This window comes from Hypanus sabinus, unplaced genomic scaffold, assembly GCF_030144855.1.
Source record: "Hypanus sabinus isolate sHypSab1 unplaced genomic scaffold, sHypSab1.hap1 scaffold_1181, whole genome shotgun sequence".
In the NCBI taxonomy this organism is placed as follows: domain Eukaryota; kingdom Metazoa; phylum Chordata; class Chondrichthyes; order Myliobatiformes; family Dasyatidae; genus Hypanus; species Hypanus sabinus.
This window is the reverse complement of record NW_026779242.1, coordinates 4,103-23,134: the sequence shown is the minus strand read 5'-3', so window position 1 is coordinate 23,134 and position 19,032 is coordinate 4,103. Positions and strand designations below refer to the sequence as shown.

The 19,032-nt window shown below is 52.1% G+C and overlaps 1 long non-coding RNA gene across 1 annotated transcript in view; it reads left to right on the top strand.

Moving 5' to 3' along the window:
- The window catches only part of LOC132386506 (uncharacterized), a 37,172-nt gene extending 18,373 nt beyond the window's left edge, over positions 1 to 18,799 (top strand). Inside the window, exon 3 of the long non-coding RNA XR_009509558.1 lies at positions 18,669 to 18,799. This is a non-coding gene — a long non-coding RNA (uncharacterized LOC132386506). The remainder of the gene's footprint in view (positions 1 to 18,668) is intronic.
- The last annotated feature ends 233 nt before the right edge of the window (positions 18,800 to 19,032 follow it).

Sequence of the window (19,032 nt, the reverse complement as noted above, 5' to 3'; positions counted from 1 at the left end):
AGGTCCCAGCTGTGCCTCCCTTTTTGTTGGCTACATTTAACATTCCTGTTCAAAGCGTACACTGGTATTGCTCCCCAACTCTTCCTATGCTAATCAAAGAGTGCATTGGTGCTGATTCCTACACCCGTGCTGAGCTCGTCAACTTTGCTTCCAACTTCCACCCTGCCCTCAAATTTACCTCGTCTATACCTCCCCTTTCTCAATCTCTATTTCCATCTCTGGAGACAGTCTATCTCCTGATATCTTTTACAAACCCACTGACTCTCACAGCTACCTGGACTATACCTCATCCCACCCTGTCACTTGTAAAAACCCCATCACCCTTCATTCCAGAACTACTGAGATGTCTTCCTCCTTCAAAGAAAAGGGATTCCCTTCCTCCTCCATCAATGCTGCCCTCACCCACATCTCTTCCATTTCACACACATCTGCCCTCACCCCATCCTCCCACTGCCACACCAGGAATAGAGTTCTTTTCCTCAACTATCACCCCACCTGCTTTCAAAAACAGCACATAATTCTACATAACTTCTGTCAGTTCCAACGTGACCCCACCACCAAGAAAATCATTCCCGCCCCTGCACTCCTCCCCCACTTTCCACAGGGATCACTCCAGACACAACTCCCTGTCCACTCGTCCCTCCCCACTGATCTCCTCCTGGTACTCATCCTTGCAAACGGAATAAGAGTCACAACTGTCCCGACACCTCCTCCCTCACCACCATTCAGGGCCCCAAACAGTCCTTCCAGGTGAGCTGACACTTCACCTGTGAGTCTGTTGGGGCATCTACTGTATCCGGTGCTCCTGGTGTGGCCTCCTGTATATCAGAGAGACCCAATGAAAATTGGGAGACTGCTTCACCGAGCACCTACGATCCATCTGCCAGAAAAAGCAGGATTTCCCAGTGACCACCCATTTCAATTGAGGCAGGATAAACTTGGGTTGTTTTCTCTGGAGCATCGGAGGCTGAGGGGAGATCAGATAGAGGTTTATAACATCTGAGAGGCAGAGATAGAGTGGACAGAGAGTATCTCTTTCCCAGGGTTGAAATGTCATTTACCAGCGTACAGGTGTTGAAGGTGAGAGGGGGTAGATTCAAGAGGAGTGTGAGGGGTAAGTTATTTTCCCTCAGACAGCGGTGGATGCCTGAATGTGCTGCCTGGTATGGTGGTAGGTGCAAATACATTCGAGGCTTCTAAGAGACGCTTTGATGTGAGGAAGATGGAGGGATGTGAACATTGTGTAGGTAGGAGGGAAAAGCTCAAAGTAAAATCAAAGTAAATTTTATTATCTGAGTACATATTTCACCACATACAATCCTGAGATTCATTTTCCTGTGGGCATTTGCAGCAAATCTATAGAATAGTAACTGTAACAGGATCAATGAAAGATGAAGCAGATTGCAGAAGCCAACAAACTATGCAAATGCAAATATAAATAAATAGCAATAAATAACGAGAACATGAAATAACAAGATAAAGTCCTTAAAGTGAGATCATTGGCTGTGGGAACATCTCAAGGGATTAGTGTTTGGGTGCTTCTGATTTGTTTTTTAGTTGGGTCAGCACAACTTTGTGGGCTGAATGGCCTTTTCCTGTGCTGAACTGTTCTATGTTCCATGTACTAGAACACAGAATCAGAATCAGGTTTATTATCACTGACAAATGTCATGAATTTTGTTGTTTTGCAGCAGCAGTACAGTGCAATACACAAGTTACAATAACAAATATATAGAAAATAAATATATAGTGTAGAAAGAGAGCAAAAATAGTGAGGTAATGTTCACGGGTTCACTGTCCGTTCAGAAATCTGATGGCGGAGGGGAAGAAGCTGTTCCTGAAACGTTGAGTGTGTGTCTTCAGGCTCCTGTCCCTCCTCTCTGATGGTGGTAATAGGAAGACGGCATGCCCTGGGTGGTGGGGTCCTGACTGATGGATACTGTCTTTGTTGATTTCTATTGCACATTTGTTGCTTGTCAGTCTTTGTGTGTAGTTTTTCATTGATTCTATTGTATTCCTTTGTTCCACTGTGAATGCCGGGAAGAAACTGAATCTCAGGGTTTTATATAGTAATATGTAGCAACACACACACACAATGCTGGGGAAACTCAGCAAGTCAGGCAGCATCTATGGAAATGAATAGTTAGTTGATAATTTGGGCCAAGACCCCTCTTTAGGACTGAGAGGGCAGGGGGAAGATGCCAGAACAAAGGTTGGGGGGGGGCAGAGTAGTTAGCTGGAAGGTGACAGGTGAAGCCAGGTGGGTGGGAAAGTCAAGGGCTGGAGAAGAAAGAAACTGATAGGAGAGGGGAGTGAATACAATTGGAGAAACGGAAAGAGGAGGAGACCCAGGGGGAAGTTTAAAGCAGGTGAGAAGTAAAAGATCAGAATGGGAATATAGGAAGGGAGTGGAGTCAATTGAAATTGAGTGAAATCGATATTCATACCATCAGGTTGGAGGATACCCAGATGGAATATGAGGTGTTGCTCCTCCACCTTGAGGGTGGCCTCATCTTGGCACAAGATGTGACTCCACCACGTCTGTTCTCAGGATGTGGTTTCCATTCCAGGGTATCAGAGATGTCCTCCTGCTTTAAAGAATGGGGTTTCCCTCCCTCTACTATCTCCCTCCCTTTCTCGTTCGTATCTCCTCCATTTCCCATACATCTCAACTCACTCCATCTTCCCAAGTCCCTCGTCCTCACCTACCACCACTTCAGCCTCCACATTCAACACATTATCCTCCACAATTTCCTCAATCTCCAAAGGGACCCGTCTGCTAAACATATCCTTTCCTCCTCCTGCCCACCACTGTCTGCAGGGATCGCTCTCTCCACGATTCCCTTGTCCATATGTCCATCCCCACTAATCTCCCTCCAGGCACTTATCCCTGCACCTGCCCATTCACCTCCTCCCTCATCTCCATTGAGGGCCCCAAACACTCCTTCCAGGTGAGGCATCACTTCACTAAATCTGCCAGGACTGTCTATTGTTCCCAATGTGGCCTCCTCTACATTGGAGAGACTCATCGTAAACTGGGGGACTGCTTCTCCAGCACCTCCACACCATCCGCCGTAAACGGGATTTCCTGATGGCCAAACATTTAAATTCCCATTCCCAATCCATTTCCAATGTTGTTGATCTATAGCCTTGTCTTGTGCCAAGATGTATCCTCTTACAGTCGAGGAAAACCAACTTATATTCCTTCTGCATAACCTCCAACCTAATGGTACGAAGATCGATTTCTCCTTCCATTGAACAAAATTCTCCTCCCCCATCGTCTATTCCCCAATGTGACCTTTTACTTCTCAGCACCAAACCATTACTTCCCCCTTGGTCCCCTCCTCCTGCCATTTCTCCTATTGTCCACTCTCCTCTCTGATCAGATTCTTTCTTCTCCAGCCCTTGACCTTTCCCACCCACTTGGCTTCACCTATCAGAGCACAAAAATACAACTGCAGATGCCGTGGATCAAAGAATATGTACACAATGCTGGAAGAACTCGGCAGGTCAGGCAGCATCCGTGAGAAAAGAGTAGCCAACGTTTCGGGCCGAGACCCTTCATCGGGAATGGGGGGGAAGAGAGGTCTGAAGCCCAGTAATATAGATAGGGAAGGGGGAAGGGCTGGAGGCGCCAGTTAGAAACCAATCAGAGGAAAGATGGAGGGGGAGGGGATAAGCATGAAAGAACTGTAGAGATAAAGGAGCAGAAAGTTAAAAGGGGAGAGAGGCAGAGAGGGACCTTGGATGGGGGAAGGGGGGGGGGGAATTACCAGAAACTGGAGAATTCAACGTTCATACCACCAGGCAGGAGGCTACCCAGACGGTAGATGAGGTGTTGCTCCTCCAACCTGAGTTTGGCCTCATCATGGCAGTAGAGGAGGCCATGTATGAACATAACTAGATGGGAATGACAGGCAGAGTTGAAGTGGGTGGCAAACGGAAGGTTCTGACTATTGTGATGGACGGAGCGTAGGTGCTCAACGAAGCAGTCCCCCAAACTGCGTTGGGTCTCACCGAGGTAGAGGAGGCCGCACCGGGAGCACCGGAGGTAATAGACAATTCCAGCAGACTTGGATGTGAAGTATTGCCTCACCTGGAAGGACTATCTGGGGCCCGGAATGGTGGTAAGGTGGGAGGTGTGGGGACAAGTGTAGCATTTGCGCTTACAGGGATAAGTGCCGGGTGGGAGTTCTATGGGAAGGGACTTCACCTATCACCTTCCAGCTAGCCTCCCTCCCCTCCCCCCACCATTTAGTTCAGGAGGGGGGTTGTGGTTGTCAGAGAGAGAGGATGGAGAACGTGAGCTGTACATTAACACTGAACATCATTCTCTCCCTCAGGCACAGACTCCACACTAGGTGATCCGTGTGTAACCCACACCGTCCTGGATCAGCCCTGGAGGAGCACGAATTGTTCCAACACTGAGTGTACCGATGGACAGTTGATGACTGATGCAAATCTTGCAGAGGGATGGTACAGATTTAACAGGTAAAGTGAGGAGATAATCACTGAGAAACTGGACACAGAAGGGGAATGTAAACAGGGGAACAAGGGGTGTGTGAATGGGAAATGCAGGGAGACTGGGATCATCAGTGACTACACTGAGATGGGGAGTAAATACAGGGAGAGGGGAGATCCCATATTCTCGGGGTAGAGACAAGGGGGAGGTACAACAGAGAGGGAATTCCCAGGTTTGGGTGTTTATTGACCAGAGACAGGGTACGGACAGGGTGAGTGTAATTTCCCATGTCTCTCTGAGTGAATAAACTCCCTCAGATCAGGGACTGACTCTCTGATTGTTGTTTCAGTTCCGGAGGATGGAAGATTCCAGAGTCGGTTGTTCCACCGAATCACTGCTCTGGGCACGCCACAGGCTGGTTAAACGGTAGGGTCAGAGTTTACATCAGTGGGGCTCGGTTATTTTTGGGGAGGATCAAACTGATGACCCGAATCTCTTCAGAGGACCCTAGCACAGACACAGAACTCCATCTCCCTGAGAGGTCTCCCCACAGTCACTCAGACCGCTCTACGGTCCTGTATCGTCATGGAGTCCGGTGGAGGAGTGACAACTTCCTGGAGTTGGGTTACAGAACTGATCTACCCACTGACCCCATTCTGGATACGACCCGGAGGAGTTTCAACGACCCCAGACTCTTTCAGTGGTGGGGCAATCTCCAGGGAGTTGGGGGAGTCTGCAGACATCATCCTTCACCAATTAGTGGGATAAATTAATGGTTGCCATAGGAACGTAGCAGTTAGCACGTCACTATTACAGCTTGGGGTGTCAGAGTTCAGAGTTCAATTCCAGTGTCATCTGTAAGGAGTCTCTGTCCGTCCTCCCCATGGAATACATGGGTTTTCTCCGGGTTCTCCGGTTTCCTCCCACTGTCCAAAGACGTACTGGGCGGGTTCATTGGTCACTGTAAATTGTCCCATGATGACGATCGGCTTTCTCGGGATTGTCGAGGGTTGCAGAGACAGTGTGGCTCAGAAGGCCCTACTCTATGTTTTATTGCCAAATAGATAAATAAATGAAACAGATTTAACATTCAGTTCAAATGTGGGGAAAATGTCAGGAAACAGGAATAATCCTGGAAACTACAGTGTGGAATGAGCTGCCTGAGCAAGTGGTGGATGCCATTTCGATTTCAGTGATGGATGGCTGTGGTCCGGGTGCAGGTTGATGAGACAAGGCAGTTTAAATGGTTCAGCATGGACTGGATGGGCCGAAGGGCCTGTTTCTGTGCTGTAGCTTTCTGTGACTCTCTGACCAGTAAGTCTCACGTCAGTGGTAGGGAAGGCAGTGGAGAGGATTCTTATGGATGGGACTGATGAGCATTGGGAAGACCGTGGGTGAATGAGGGACAGTCACAAATGACACCCTCACAAATCAAAAAACCTCTCAACCTCCACTTTACATTTATAAATGACGTGACCTCCACAGCCGTTTGTGGCAATGAATTCCTCAGATTCACCACCTTCTGGACAAAGAAATTCTCCCTTATCTCTGATCTAGAGGGAGGTTCTTGTGCCCTGAGGCTGTGCCCTCTGGTCCCAGACTCCCCCAATATAGGAAACATCCTCTCCATGTCCACTCTATCCAGGCCTTTCGATATTCGATAGGTTTCAGTGAGATCCCCCAGACGTTTGACAAGGTCCCTCATGGGAGGCTCATTCAGAAGATGAAGGTGCTGCTGCGGGGAGGGTGGGGTGGAGAGGGAGAGGGCAGCAGCTCAGTGCTGACTGAGGCCGGACTGGACCGTGGGTTGTGAACCACTGATTTACAGTGGGTCCTGATTCACATTCCCCGCTGTACTGTGGGACCGGGTACATTTTACAGTTTATAAATCTCATTCCAGGTTCCCATCCCAACGTGGGAGAGGGGGAGGTGACCAGGACCGTCTGCTTCAACTGGGCTGGATACACCTGTTCCTGGAGCTGGGAGATCAGCGTGAAAAACTGCTCTGGTTACTTTGTGTATTGGCTGAAGCAGATACCTTGGAGTTACCTTGTGTACTGTACAGGTAGGTCACCGTTCCCCAGTGACACTGCAGTGTGGTAGTTGTGGGGAAATTCTGGGAAGTCCTGAGTCACCAACACACACCACGGGCTGAGTTTTCCAGTCGGCTGCCCTGCCCGTGGTCTGTGATCACCTTTCCCGTATCCCCCTTCACACCGGGGTCAGAATGAAACTGCCCAGTCTGACCTGTGACAGAGATCATCGAACACAGAACAGTACAGCACAGCACAGGCCCTTCGGCCCACAATGCTGTGTCAGCCCCGGGAGAGAGTCTACCCATCCCCTGGAGTGAGGGGAGGGTGAGGCTGACAGGAAGTGGAGGGACTGAGGGGAGGGTGGAGTGAGGCTGACAGGAAATGGAGGGAGTGGGGGAGAGGGTGGTTTGAGGCTGACAGGAAATGGAGGGAGTGAGGGGAGGGTGGAGTGAGGCTGACAGGAAATGGAGGGAGTGAGGGGAGGGTGGTGTGAGGCTGACAGGAAATGGAGGGAGTGAGGGGAGAGGGTGGAGTGAGGCTGACAGGAAATGGAGGGAGTGAGGGGAGAGTGGAGTGAGGCTGACAGGAAATGGAGGGAGTGAGGGGAGGGTGGAGTGAGGCTGGCAGGAAATGGAGGGAGTGAGGGGAGGGTGGAGTGAGGCTGACAGGAAATGGAGAAAACGTTTGATATTTCCAGACCAACTCCTGACACTATGTCATGTTCTTTATATTCATACGTCCCCGGGGTTTCTAATAACGAAACATATTCTGGAAGAATAGAATTTCATTGACAACAGCAGCAAAACCACACGAGTCTCACAGGGCCAGGCTTCTCGATGTTTCTCGATGTTTCTCAGATTTCTGCGCATGCTCAGAACTCTCTCCAATCACGGTCTTACACGTCATATCTCCACCACAGGGAGCGCCCGAGGTGTGGGGGAGGGGGAGGGGCAGAGGGGAGGGGGAGAGAGGGGGAGGGGCAGAGGGGAGGGGGAGAGAGGGGAGGGGCAGGGGGCATGGGGAGAGAGGGGGAGGGGCAGAGGGGAGGGGGAGAGAGGGAGATGGTGAGGGTCTGAGGGGAGATGGGGAGAGATTAATGAAAGGGACACTCCAACTGGGGGAAGGAAGGAGTGACTGACCGGAGAGTGATTCAGACAGAGAGAGGGACACGTGACAAGATGGATTTGGCAGACAAGGGTTGGAGGTATTAAACAGGAAATTAGAGGGGATCAGAGACAAGTGAGCCAAGTCTGGGTTTGTCCATCACCCCAGCAGGGTCTGCGAGCTCCGGTACAGATTCCCAGTCGGACACAACTCAGGAAATCCGGATATCAGTGACTGGAGAGCCTGATTCGGGTTTGACCAACACCACCCCCCAGCAGGGTCTGCGAGCTCCGGTAACTGTGGTGGGATCATTGAAGGGAACGATCTTTCTCTCCTTCAGTCCCAAATAACAATCGGGTAACAATAGACATAGACAATAGGTGCAGAAATAGTCCTTTCGGCCCTTCGAGCCTGCACCGCCATTTTGAGATTATAGCTGATCAATTCCTATCAATACCCGGTTCCTGCCTTGTCCCTATATCCCTTGATTCCCCTATCCATAAGATACCTATCTAGCTCCTTTTTGAAAGCATCCAGAGAATTGGCCTCCACTGCCTTCCGAGGCAGTGCATTACAGACCCCTACAACTCTCTGGGAGAAGAAGTTTTTCATTAACTCTGCCCTAAATGACCTACCCCTTATCCTCAAACCATGCCCTCTGGTACTGGACTCTCCCAGCATCTAGAACATTTTTCCTGCCTCTACCTTGTCCAATCCCTTAATAACCTTATATGTTGCAATCAGATCCCCTCTCAATCTCCTTAATTCCAGCGTGTACAAGCCCAGTCTCTCTAACCTCTCTGCGTAAGACAGTCCAGACATCACAGGAATTAACCTCATGAATCTACGCTGCATTTCCTCTACAGCCAGGATGTCCTTCCTTAACCCTGGAGACCAAAACTTTACACTTTACTCCAGGTGTGTTCTCACCAGGGCTCTGTACAAATGCAAAAGGATTTCCTTGCTCTTGTACTCAATTCCCTTTGTAATAAAGGCCAACATTCCATTAGCCTTCTTCACTGCCTGCTGCACTTGCTCATTCACCTTCAGTGACTGGTGAACAAGGACTCCGAGATCTCTTTGTATTACTCCCTTACCCAACTCTATACCATTCAGATAACAATCTGCCTTCCTGTTCTTACTCCCAAAGTGGATAACCTCACACTTATTCACATTAAACGCCATCTGCCAAGTATCTGCCCACTCACCCAGCCTATCCAAGTCACCCTGAATTCTCCTAACATCCTCATCACATGTCACACTGCCACCCAGCTTAGTATCATCAGCAAATTTGCTGATGTTATTTTCTATGCCTTCATCTAAATCGTTGACGTAAATTGTAAACAGCTGTGGTCCCAATACCGAGCCCTGTGGCACCTCACTAGTCACCACCTGCCATTCCGAGACACACCCATTCACCACTACCCTTTGCTTTCTATCTGCCAACCAGTTTTCTATCCATGTCAATGCCTTCCCCCCGATGCCCAGAGCTTTGATTTTACCCACCAATCTTCTATGTGGGACATTATCAAATGCCTTCTGAAAATCGAGGTACGCTACATCCACTGGATCTCCCCCGTCTAACTTTCTGGTTACATCCTCGAAAAACTCCAACAGATTAGTCAAGCATGATTTACCCTTGGTAAATCCATGCTGGCTCGGCCCAATCTTATCACTGCTATCTAGATATGCCACTATTTCATCCTTAATAATGGACTCTAGCATCTTTCCCACCACCGATGTCAGGCTGACAGGTCGATAGTTCTCTGTTTTCTCCCTCCCTCCTTTCTTAAAAAGTGGGATAACATTAGCCATTCTCCAATCCTTAGGAACTGATCCTGAATCGAAGGAACATTGGAAAATGATTACCAATGCATCCGCAATTTCCAGGGCCCCCTCCTTTAGTACCCTAGGGTGCAGACCATCTGCACCTGGGGATTTGACCTCCGAATGTCAATCTGTTTCATTTCCTCTGTTACCCTGTGTCCTTGGCCCATCCATACATCTGGGAGATTGCTTGTGTCTTCCTTAGTGAAAACAGATCTAAAGTACTCATTAAATTCTTCTGCCATTTATCTGTTTCCCATAACAATTTCACCCAATTCATTCTTCAAGGGCCCAACATTGTTCTTAACTATCTTCTTTCTCTTCACATACCTAAAAAAGCTTTTGCTATCTTCCTTTATATTCCTGGCTAGCTTGCATTCGTACCTCATTTTTTCTCCCTGTATTGTCTTTTTAGATAAGTTCTGTTGTTCCTTAAAAAGTTCCCAATCATCTGTGCTCCCACTCACCTTAGCTCTGTCATATTTCCTTTTTTTTAATGCTATGCAGTCTCTGACTCCCTTTGTCAGCACTGAGGCCCCTTTCCCCCCTTTGAATCCTTCCTTCTCTGGGGGATGAACTGATTTTGGACCTTGTGCATTATTCCCAAGAATACCTGCCATTGCTGTCCCACTGTCTTTTCTGCTAGGCTATCCGTCCAGTCAACTTTGGCCAGCTCCTCCCTCATGGCTTCCATGGTTTCCCCTGTTCATCTGCAACACTGACACCTCCGAGCTGCCCTTATCCTTCTCAAATTGCAGATAAAAGCTTATCATATTGTTATCACTACCTCCTAATGGCTCCTTTACTGTGAGATCGCTTATAAAATCCTGTTCATTACATAACACTAAATCCAGAATAGTCTTGTCCCTAGTCGGCTCTCGTACAAGCTGTTCCAAGGATGCATCCCGTAGGCACTCTACAAACTCCCTATCCTGCGGTCCAGCACCAACCTGATTCTCCCAGTTCACCTGCATGTTGAAATCCCCCATAACTACTGCGACATTACCTTTGCCACATGCCAGTTTTAACTCCCTATTCAACTTGCACTCAATATCCATGCTACTGTTTGGTGGCCTGTAGACAGCACCCATTCGGGTCCTTTTGCCTTGACTGTTCCTGAGTTCTATCCACACAGACTCTACTTCTCCTGACCCTATGTCCCCCCTTGCATGTGACTGAATCTCATTCCTCAACAACAGGGCCACCCCACCCCCTCTGCCCACATTTCTGTCCCTACGATAGCACGTATACCCTTTTACATTCATTTCCCAGGTCTGATCTCCCTGCAGCCATGTCTCCGTTATTCCAACAACATCATAGTTACCCATTCGCACCTGGGCTTCAAGCTCATCTGCCTTATTCCTGACACTTCGTGCATTTAGATATAGAATTTTTAACCCATTTCTCCTCTCTCTCTGTTTGAATCCTTGCCTATTGTGCTTAACCCAGCTCCATGAACTCCCATCGGGCTATACGCCCCTAGAATTTTGTTGTCCTTCCTACATTTACTTATTCTTTCAACACATTTAACTCCATGTTCCGTCAGACCATCCGTCTGTACACGAGTCCTCCTTATCACTTGTTCCACCCCACCTTCCTCTACTACGCACTTAATATTCCGGAACCGTGTAGTCCCCACCTGTCCTTTATTCTTCCTCTCGCTATCCTCTCTCACACTCTGGATCCCCGCCCCCTGCAAATTTAGTTTAAACCCCCCCCAAGGAGCACTAGCAATCTTCCCTGCAAGAATGTTTGTACCATTCCAATTCAGGTGTAAACCGTCTCTTCGGAACAGATCCCACGTTCCCTGGAACAAAGCCCAATTATCTACAAACCTGAAGCCCTCCCTCCTGCACCATCCTCTCAGCCACGTATTAATCTGTATAATCTTCCTGTTCCTTGCCTCACTCGCACGTGGCACAGGTAGCAATCCTGAGATCACTGAAGGGAACGATCTTTCTCTCCTTCAGCCCCAAATATTCTCCTGGGCTTTGACTGAGAGTAGTGACCGGTCACAGACATTCACCAGGAAGAGTTGCTGAACAGGGACTGGATGGTTTTGATACCTCTTCAGATCAGAGACCTCCTTTCCAAATTGTTGTCCCAGTGGCTACCCATTCCAATTCAACTAACCATTCCCATTCCCACGTGTCTGTCCAAGGACTCCTGCACTCACCTGATGAGGCCAGAATCAGAATGGAGGGGCAACACCTCACATTCCTTCTGTGACAGAAGTGGAGGAGGGCTTTTGAGAAGCGACTGGACTGGAAGAGGGATGCTGACAGGGGAATGGAGAGGTGGGGGGATGTTGAGAGGGGAGTAGAGAGGCGGGGGGATGCTGAGAGGGGCCTGGAATGGAAGGTGGATGCTGAGAGGGGAGTGGACTGGAGGAGGAATGCTGTGAGGGGACTGGAGTGGAAGAGGGATGCTGAGAGGGGACTGGAGTGGAGGAGGGATGCTGAGAGGGGACAGGAGTGGAGGTGGGATGCTGAGAGGGGAGTGGACTGGAGGGGGAATGCTGTGAGGGGACTGGAGTGGAGGAGGGATGCTGAGAGGGGACTGGAGTGGAGGAGGGATGCTGAGAGGGGACTGGAGTGGAGGAGGGATGCTGAGAGGGGACTGGAGTGGAGGTGGGATGCTGAGAGGGGATTGGAGTGGAGCAGGCATGCTGAGATGGGACTGGACTGGAGGAAGGATGTTGAGACGGGTCTGGACTGAAGGAGGGATGTTGAGACGGGACTGGACTGAAGGAGGGATGCTGAGAGGGGACTGGACTGGAAGAGGGATGCAGAGAGGGGAGTGAAGTGGAGGACAGATGTTGAGGTGGGACTGGACTGAAGGAGGAATGCAGAGAGGGGAGTGAAGTGGAGGACAGATGTTGAGGTGGGACTGGACTGAAGGAGGAATGCTGAGAGGGGAGTGGAGAGGAGGAGGGATGTTGAGAAGGGACTGGAGTGGAGGAGGGATGCGGAGAGGGGATGAGTGGAGAAGAGATGTTGAGATGGGACTGGACTGGAGGACGGATGCTGAGAGGGGAGTGGAGTGGAGGAGGGATGCTGAGAGGGGACTGGAGTGGAGGAGGGATGCTGAGAGGGGACTGGAGTGGAGCAGGGTTGCTGAGAGGGGACTGGAGTGGAAGAGGGATGCTGAGAGGGGACTGGAGTGGAGGAGGGATGCTGAGACGGGACTGGACTGAAGGAGGGATGCTGAGAGGGGACTGGACAGGAGGAGGGATGCAGAGAGGGGACTGGACAGGAGGAGGGATGCAGAGAGGGGAGTGAAGTGGAGGACAAATGTTGAGGTGGGACTGGACTGAAGGAGGAATGCTGAGAGGGGAGTGGAGAGGAGGAGGGATGTTGAGAAGGGACTGGAGTGGAGGAGGGATGCGGAGAGGGGATGAGTGGTGGAGGGATGCTGAGAGGGGAGTGGACTGGAGGACGGTTGCTGACAGGGGACTGGAGAGGAGGAGAGATGTTGAGAGGGGACTGGAGTGGAGGGACGATGCTGAGACAGGACTGGACTGAAGGAGGGTTGCTGAGAGGGGAGTAGAAAGGCAGGGGATGTTGAGGGCGGAATGGAGTGGAGGAGGGATGCTGAAAGGGGACTGGACTGGAGGAAGGATGCTGAGAGGGGAGTAGAGAGGCAGGGGGATGTTGAAAGTGGAATGGAGTGGAGGAGGGATGCTGAAAGGGAACTGGACTGAAGGAGGGATGCTGAGAGGGGAGTAGAGTGGAGGAGGGATGCTGAGACAGGACTGGACTGAAGGAGGGATGCTGAGAGGGGAGTAGAGAGGCAGGGGGATGTTGAGAGCGGAATGGAGTGGAGGAGGGATGCTGAAAGGGGACTGGACTGGAGGAAGGATGCTGAGAGGGGAGTGGAGTGGAGGAGGGATGCTGAGACGGGACTGGACTGAAGGAGGGTTGCTGAGAGGGGAGTAGAAAGACAGGGGGATGTTGTGGGCGGAATGGAGTGGAGGAGGGATGCTGAAAGGGGACTGGACTGGAGGAGGGATACTGAGAGGGGATTGGAGTGGAGGAGGGATGCTGAGAGGTGAGTAGAGAGGCAGGGGGATGTTGAGAGGGGATTGGAGTGGAGCAGGCATGCTGAGAGGTGAGTAGAGAGGCAGGGGGATGTTGAGAGGGGATTGGAGTGGAGGAGAGATGTTGAGGGGACTAGAGTGGTGGAGGGATGTTGAGAGGTGACTGGCGTGGAGCGGGATGTTGAGAGGGGAGTGGAGTGGATGAGAGAAGTTGAGAGCGGAGTGGAGCGGAGGAGGGATGTTGGGACGGGACTGGACTGATGGAGGGATGCTGAGAGGGGACTGGAGTGGTGGAGGGATGTTGAGAGCGCACTGGAGTGGAGGAGGGATGCTGAGACGGGATTGGGGTGAAGGAGGGATGCTGAGAGGCTAGTAAAGAGGCAGGGGGATGTTGAGAGGGGGTTGGAGTGGAGGAGGAATGCTCAGAGGGGATTGGAGTGGAGGAGAGATGTTGAGGGGACTAGAGTGGATGAGGGATGCTGAGGCGAGACTGGAGTAGAGGAGGGATGATGAAATGGGTCGGCCATTTAGAACAGAGCTGGGGAAAAACTTTTTCACCCAGAGAGTGGTGGATATGTGGAATGCTCAGCCCCAGAAGGCGGTGGAGGCCAAGTCTCTGGATGCTTTCAAGAGAGAGTTAGATAGAGCTCTTACAGATAGCGGGGTCAAGGGATATGGGGAGAGGGCAGGATCGGGGTACTGATTGTGTATGATCAGCCATGATCACAGTGAATGGCGGTGCTGACTAGCAGGGCCGAATGGCCTACGCCTGCACCTACTGTCAATTGTCTATTGACAGAGGGCTGGAGTGGTGGAGGGATGATGAGAGGGGATTGGAGTGGAGGGGGATGTTAAGAGGGGACTGGAGTGGAGGGGGATGTTGAGAGGGGGCTGGATTGGTGGAGGGATGCTGAGTGGGGTGTAGAGTGGATGAGAGAAGTTGAGAGGGGAGTGGTGTGGAGGAGGGATGTTGGGACGGGACTGGACTGAAGGAGGGATGCTGAGACGGGACTGGGGTGGAGTAGGGATGTTGGGACGGGACAAGATTGAAGGAGGAATGCTGTGAGGGGACTGGACTGGAGGAGGGATGTTGAGACGGGACTGGACTGAAGGAGGGATGCTGAGAGGGGACTGGACTGGAAGATGAATGCTGAGAGGGGGGTGGAGTGGAGGAGGGATGTTGGGACGGGACTGGACTGAAGGAGGGATGCTGAGACGGGACTGGGGTGGAGGAGGGATGTTGGGACGGGACAAGATTGAAGGAGGAATGCTGTGAGGGGACTGGACTGGAGGAGGGATGTTGAGAGGGGACTGGACTGGAAGAGGAATGCTGAGAGGGGGGTGGAGTGGAGGAGGGATGTTGGGACGCGACTGGACTGAAGGAGGGTTGCTGAGAGGGGAGTAGAAAGGCAGGGGGATGTTGAGGGCGGAATGGAGTGGAGGAGGGATGCTGAAAGGGGACTGGACTGGAGGAGGGATACTGAGAGGGGATTGGAGTGGAGGAGGGATGATGAGAGGGGACTGGAGTGGAGGAGGGATGCTGAGAGGTGAGTAGAGAGGCAGGGGGATGTTGAGAGGGGATTGGAGTGGAGGAGAGATGTTGAGGGGACTAGAGTGGTGGAGGGATGTTGAGAGGTGACTGGCGTGGAGCGGGATGTTGAGAGGGGAGTGGAGTGGATGAGAGAAGTTGAGAGCGGAGTGGAGTGGAGGAGGGATGTTGGGACGGGACTGGACTGAAGGAGGGATGCTGAGAGGGGACTGGAGTGGATGAGAGAAGTTGAGAGCGGAGTGGTGCGGAGGAGGGATGTTGGGACGGGACTGGAGTGAAGGAGGGATGCTGAGAGGGGACTGGAGTGGTGGAGGGATGTTGAGAGCGCACTGGAGTGGAGGAGGGATGCTGAGACAGGATTGGGGTAAAGGAGGGATGCTGAGAGGCTAGTAAAGAGGCAGGGGGATGTTGAGAGGGGCTTGGAGTGGAGGAGGAATGCTCAGAGGGGATTGGAGTGGAGGAGAGATGTTGAGGGGACTAGAGTGGATGAGGGATGCTGAGGCGAGACTGGAGTAGAGGAGGGATGATGAAATGGGTCGGCCATTTAGAACAGAGCTGGGGAAAAACTTTTTCACCCAGAGAGTGGTGGATATGTGGAATGCTCAGCCCCAGAAAGCAGTGGAGGCCAAGTCTCTGGATGCTTTCAAGAGAGAGTTAGATAGAGCTCTTACAGATAGCGGGGTCAAGGGATATGGGGAGAGGGCAGGATCGGGGTACTGATTGTGGACGATCAGCCACGATCACAGTGAATGGCGGTGCTGACTAGCAGGGCCGAATGGCCTACGCCTGCACCTACTGTCAATTGTCTATTGACAGAGGGCTGGAGTGGTGGAGGGATGATGAGAGGGGATTGGAGTGGAGGGGGATGTTAAGAGGGGACTGGAGTGGAGGGGGATGTTGAGAGGGGGCTGGATTGGTGGAGGGATGCTGAGTGGGGTGTAGAGTGGATGAGAGAAGTTGAGAGGGGAGTGGTGTGGAGGAGGGATGTTGGGACGGGACTGGACAAGGAGGGATGCTGAGACGGGACTGGGGTGGAGGAGGGATGTTGGGACGGGACAAGATTGAAGGAGGAATGCTGTGAGGGGACTGGACTGGAGGAGGGATGTTGGGACGCGTCTGGACTGGAGGAGGGATGTTGAGACGGGACTGGACTGAAGGAGGGATGCTGAGAGGGGACTGGACTGGAAGAGGAATGCTGAGAGGGGGTGGAGTGGAGGAGGGATGTTGGGACGCGACTGGACTGAAGGAGGGATGTTGAGACGGGACTGGACTGAAGGAGGGATGCTGAGAGGGGACTGGACTGGAAGAGGAATGCTGAGAGGGGAGTGGAGTGGAGGAGGGATGCGGAGAGGGGACGAGTGGAGAAGAGATGTTAAGATTGGACTGGACTGGAGGACGAATGCTGAGAGGGGAGTGGAGTGGAGGAGGGATGCTGTGAGGGTAGTGGAGTGGAGGGGGATGTTAAGATGGTAGTGGAGTGGAGGAGAGATGTTGAGAGGGGAGTGGAGTGGAGGAGAGATGTTGAGAGGGGAGTGGAGTGGAGGAGGGATGTTGAGAGCGCACTGGAGTGGAGGAGGGATGCTGAAAGCGGACTGGACTGGAGGAGGGATGATGAGAGGGGACTGGCATGGAGCGGGATGTTGAGAAGGGAATGGAGTGGATGAGAGAAGTTGAGAGGGGAGTGGAGTGGAGGAGGGATTTTGGGACGGGTCTGGACTGAAGGAGGGATGATGAGAGGGGGCTGGATTGGAGGAGGGATGCTGAGAGGGCAGTAGAGTCGATAAGAGAAGTTGAGAGGGGAGTGGAGTGGAGGACGGATGTTGGGACGGGACTGGACTGAAGGAGGGATGCTGAGACGGGACTGGGGTGGAGGAGGGATGTTGGGACGGGACAAGATTGAAGGAGTAATGCTCTGAGGGGAGTAGAGAGGCAGGGGGATGTTGAGAGGGGGCTGGAGTGGAGGAGGAATGCTCAGAGGGGAGTGGAGTGGAGGAGGGATGTTGGGACGGGACTGGACTGAAGGAGGGATGCTGAGAGGGGGCTGGAGTGTAGGAGGGATGCTGAGAGGGGAGTGGAGTGGAGGAGGGATGATGAGAGGGGACTGGAGTGGAGGGGGATTTTAAGAGGGGACTAGTGGAGGAGGGATGCTGAGAGGGGAATGGAGTGGAGGAAGGATGTTGAGACGGGACTGGACTGAAAGAGGGATGCTGAGAGGGGGACTAGACTGGAGAAGGGATGTTGAGAGGGGGCTGGATTGGAGGAGGGATGCTGAGAGGTGAGTAGAGAGGCAGGGGGATGTTGAGAGGGGATTGGAGTGGAGGAGAGATGTTGAGGGGACTAGAGTGGTGGAGGGATGTTGAGAGGTTACTGGCGTGGAGCGGGATGTTGAGAGGGGAGTGGAATGGAGGAGGGATGTTGGGACGGGACTGGACTGAAGGAGGGATGTTGAGAGGGGACTGGAGTGGTGGAGGGATGTTGAGAGCGCACTGGAGTGGAGGAGGGATGCTGAGAGGGGACTGGAGTGGAGGAGGGATACTGAGAGGGGACTGGAGTGGAGGAGGGATGCTGAGAGGGGACTGGAGTGGAGGAGGGATGCTGAGACCGGATTGGGGTGAAGGAGGGATGCTGAGAGGCTAGTAAAGAGGCAGGGGGATGTTGAGAGGGGGTTGGAGTGGAGGAGAGATGTTGAGGGGACTAGAGTGGATGAGGGATGCTGAGGCGAGACTGGAGTAGAGGAGGGATGATGAGAGAGGATTGGAGTGGAGGAGGGATGATGAAATGGTTAGGCCATTTAGAACAGAGATGTTGAAAAGCTTTTTCACCCAGAGAGTGGTGGATATGTGGAATGCTCAGCCCCAGAAGGCGGTGGAGGCCAAGTCTCTGGATGCTTTCAAGAGAGAGTTAGATAGAGCTCTTACAGATAGCGGGGTGAAGGGATATGGGGAGAGGGCAGGAACGGGGTACTGATTGTGGACGATCAGCCACGATCACCGTGAATGGCGGTGCTGGCTAGCTGGGCCGAATGGCCTACTCCTGCACCTACTGTCAATTGTCTATTGACAGAGGGCTGGAGTGGTGGAGGGCTGTTGAGAGGGGGCTGGAGTGGAGGAGGGATGTTGAGAGCGCACTGGAGTGGAGGCGGGATGCTGAAAGCGGACTGGACTGGAGAAGGGATGATGAGAGGGGATTGGAGTGGAGGGGGATGTTAAGAGGGGACTGGAGTGGAGGGGGATGTTGAGAGGGGGCTGGATTGGAGGAGGGATGCTGAGTGGGGTGTAGCGTGGATGAGAGAAGTTGAGAGGGGAGTGGAGGACGGATGTTGGGACTGTGCCTTGGAAATACATTGCTGCTCCTTCAGTGTCACTGGGTCCAAACCCTGGAACTCCGGATCATCATTGTGGGTGTCCCCACACATCAAGGATTGCAACAGGCCAAGGACAGGCCACCACCACCACCTTCTCAAGGGAACCTCTGGAGGGGCAGTTCTACCTGGCTCAGCCTCTGAAACTCACGTCCCTTCGAGGAATAAAAATAAATATTGTTGCCCGGGGGTTGCTGAGGGTGGAAGTGCAGATGGGGGTTGTGGTTGGCAGAGAAAGAGGATGGGGATGTGAGCTGTACATTAACACTGAACATCGATCTGTCCCTCAGTCACAGACTCCGCACTCGGTGATCCGTGTGTAACCCACACCGTCCTGGATCAGCCCTGGAGGAGCACGGATTGTTCCAACACTGAGTGTACCAGTGGACAATTGATGAGTGATGGAAATCTTGCAGTGGGATGGTACAGATTTAACAGGTAAAGTGAGGAGATAATCACTGAGAAACTGGACACAGAAGGGGAATGTAAACAGGGGAACAAGGGGGCGTGTGAATGGGAAATGCAGGGAGACCAGGATCATCAGTGACTACACTGAGATGGGGGGGTAAATACAGGGAGAGGGGAGATCCCACATTCTCGGGGTAGAAACAAGGGAGAGGTACAACAGAGGGGGAATTCCCAGTACTCGGGGTT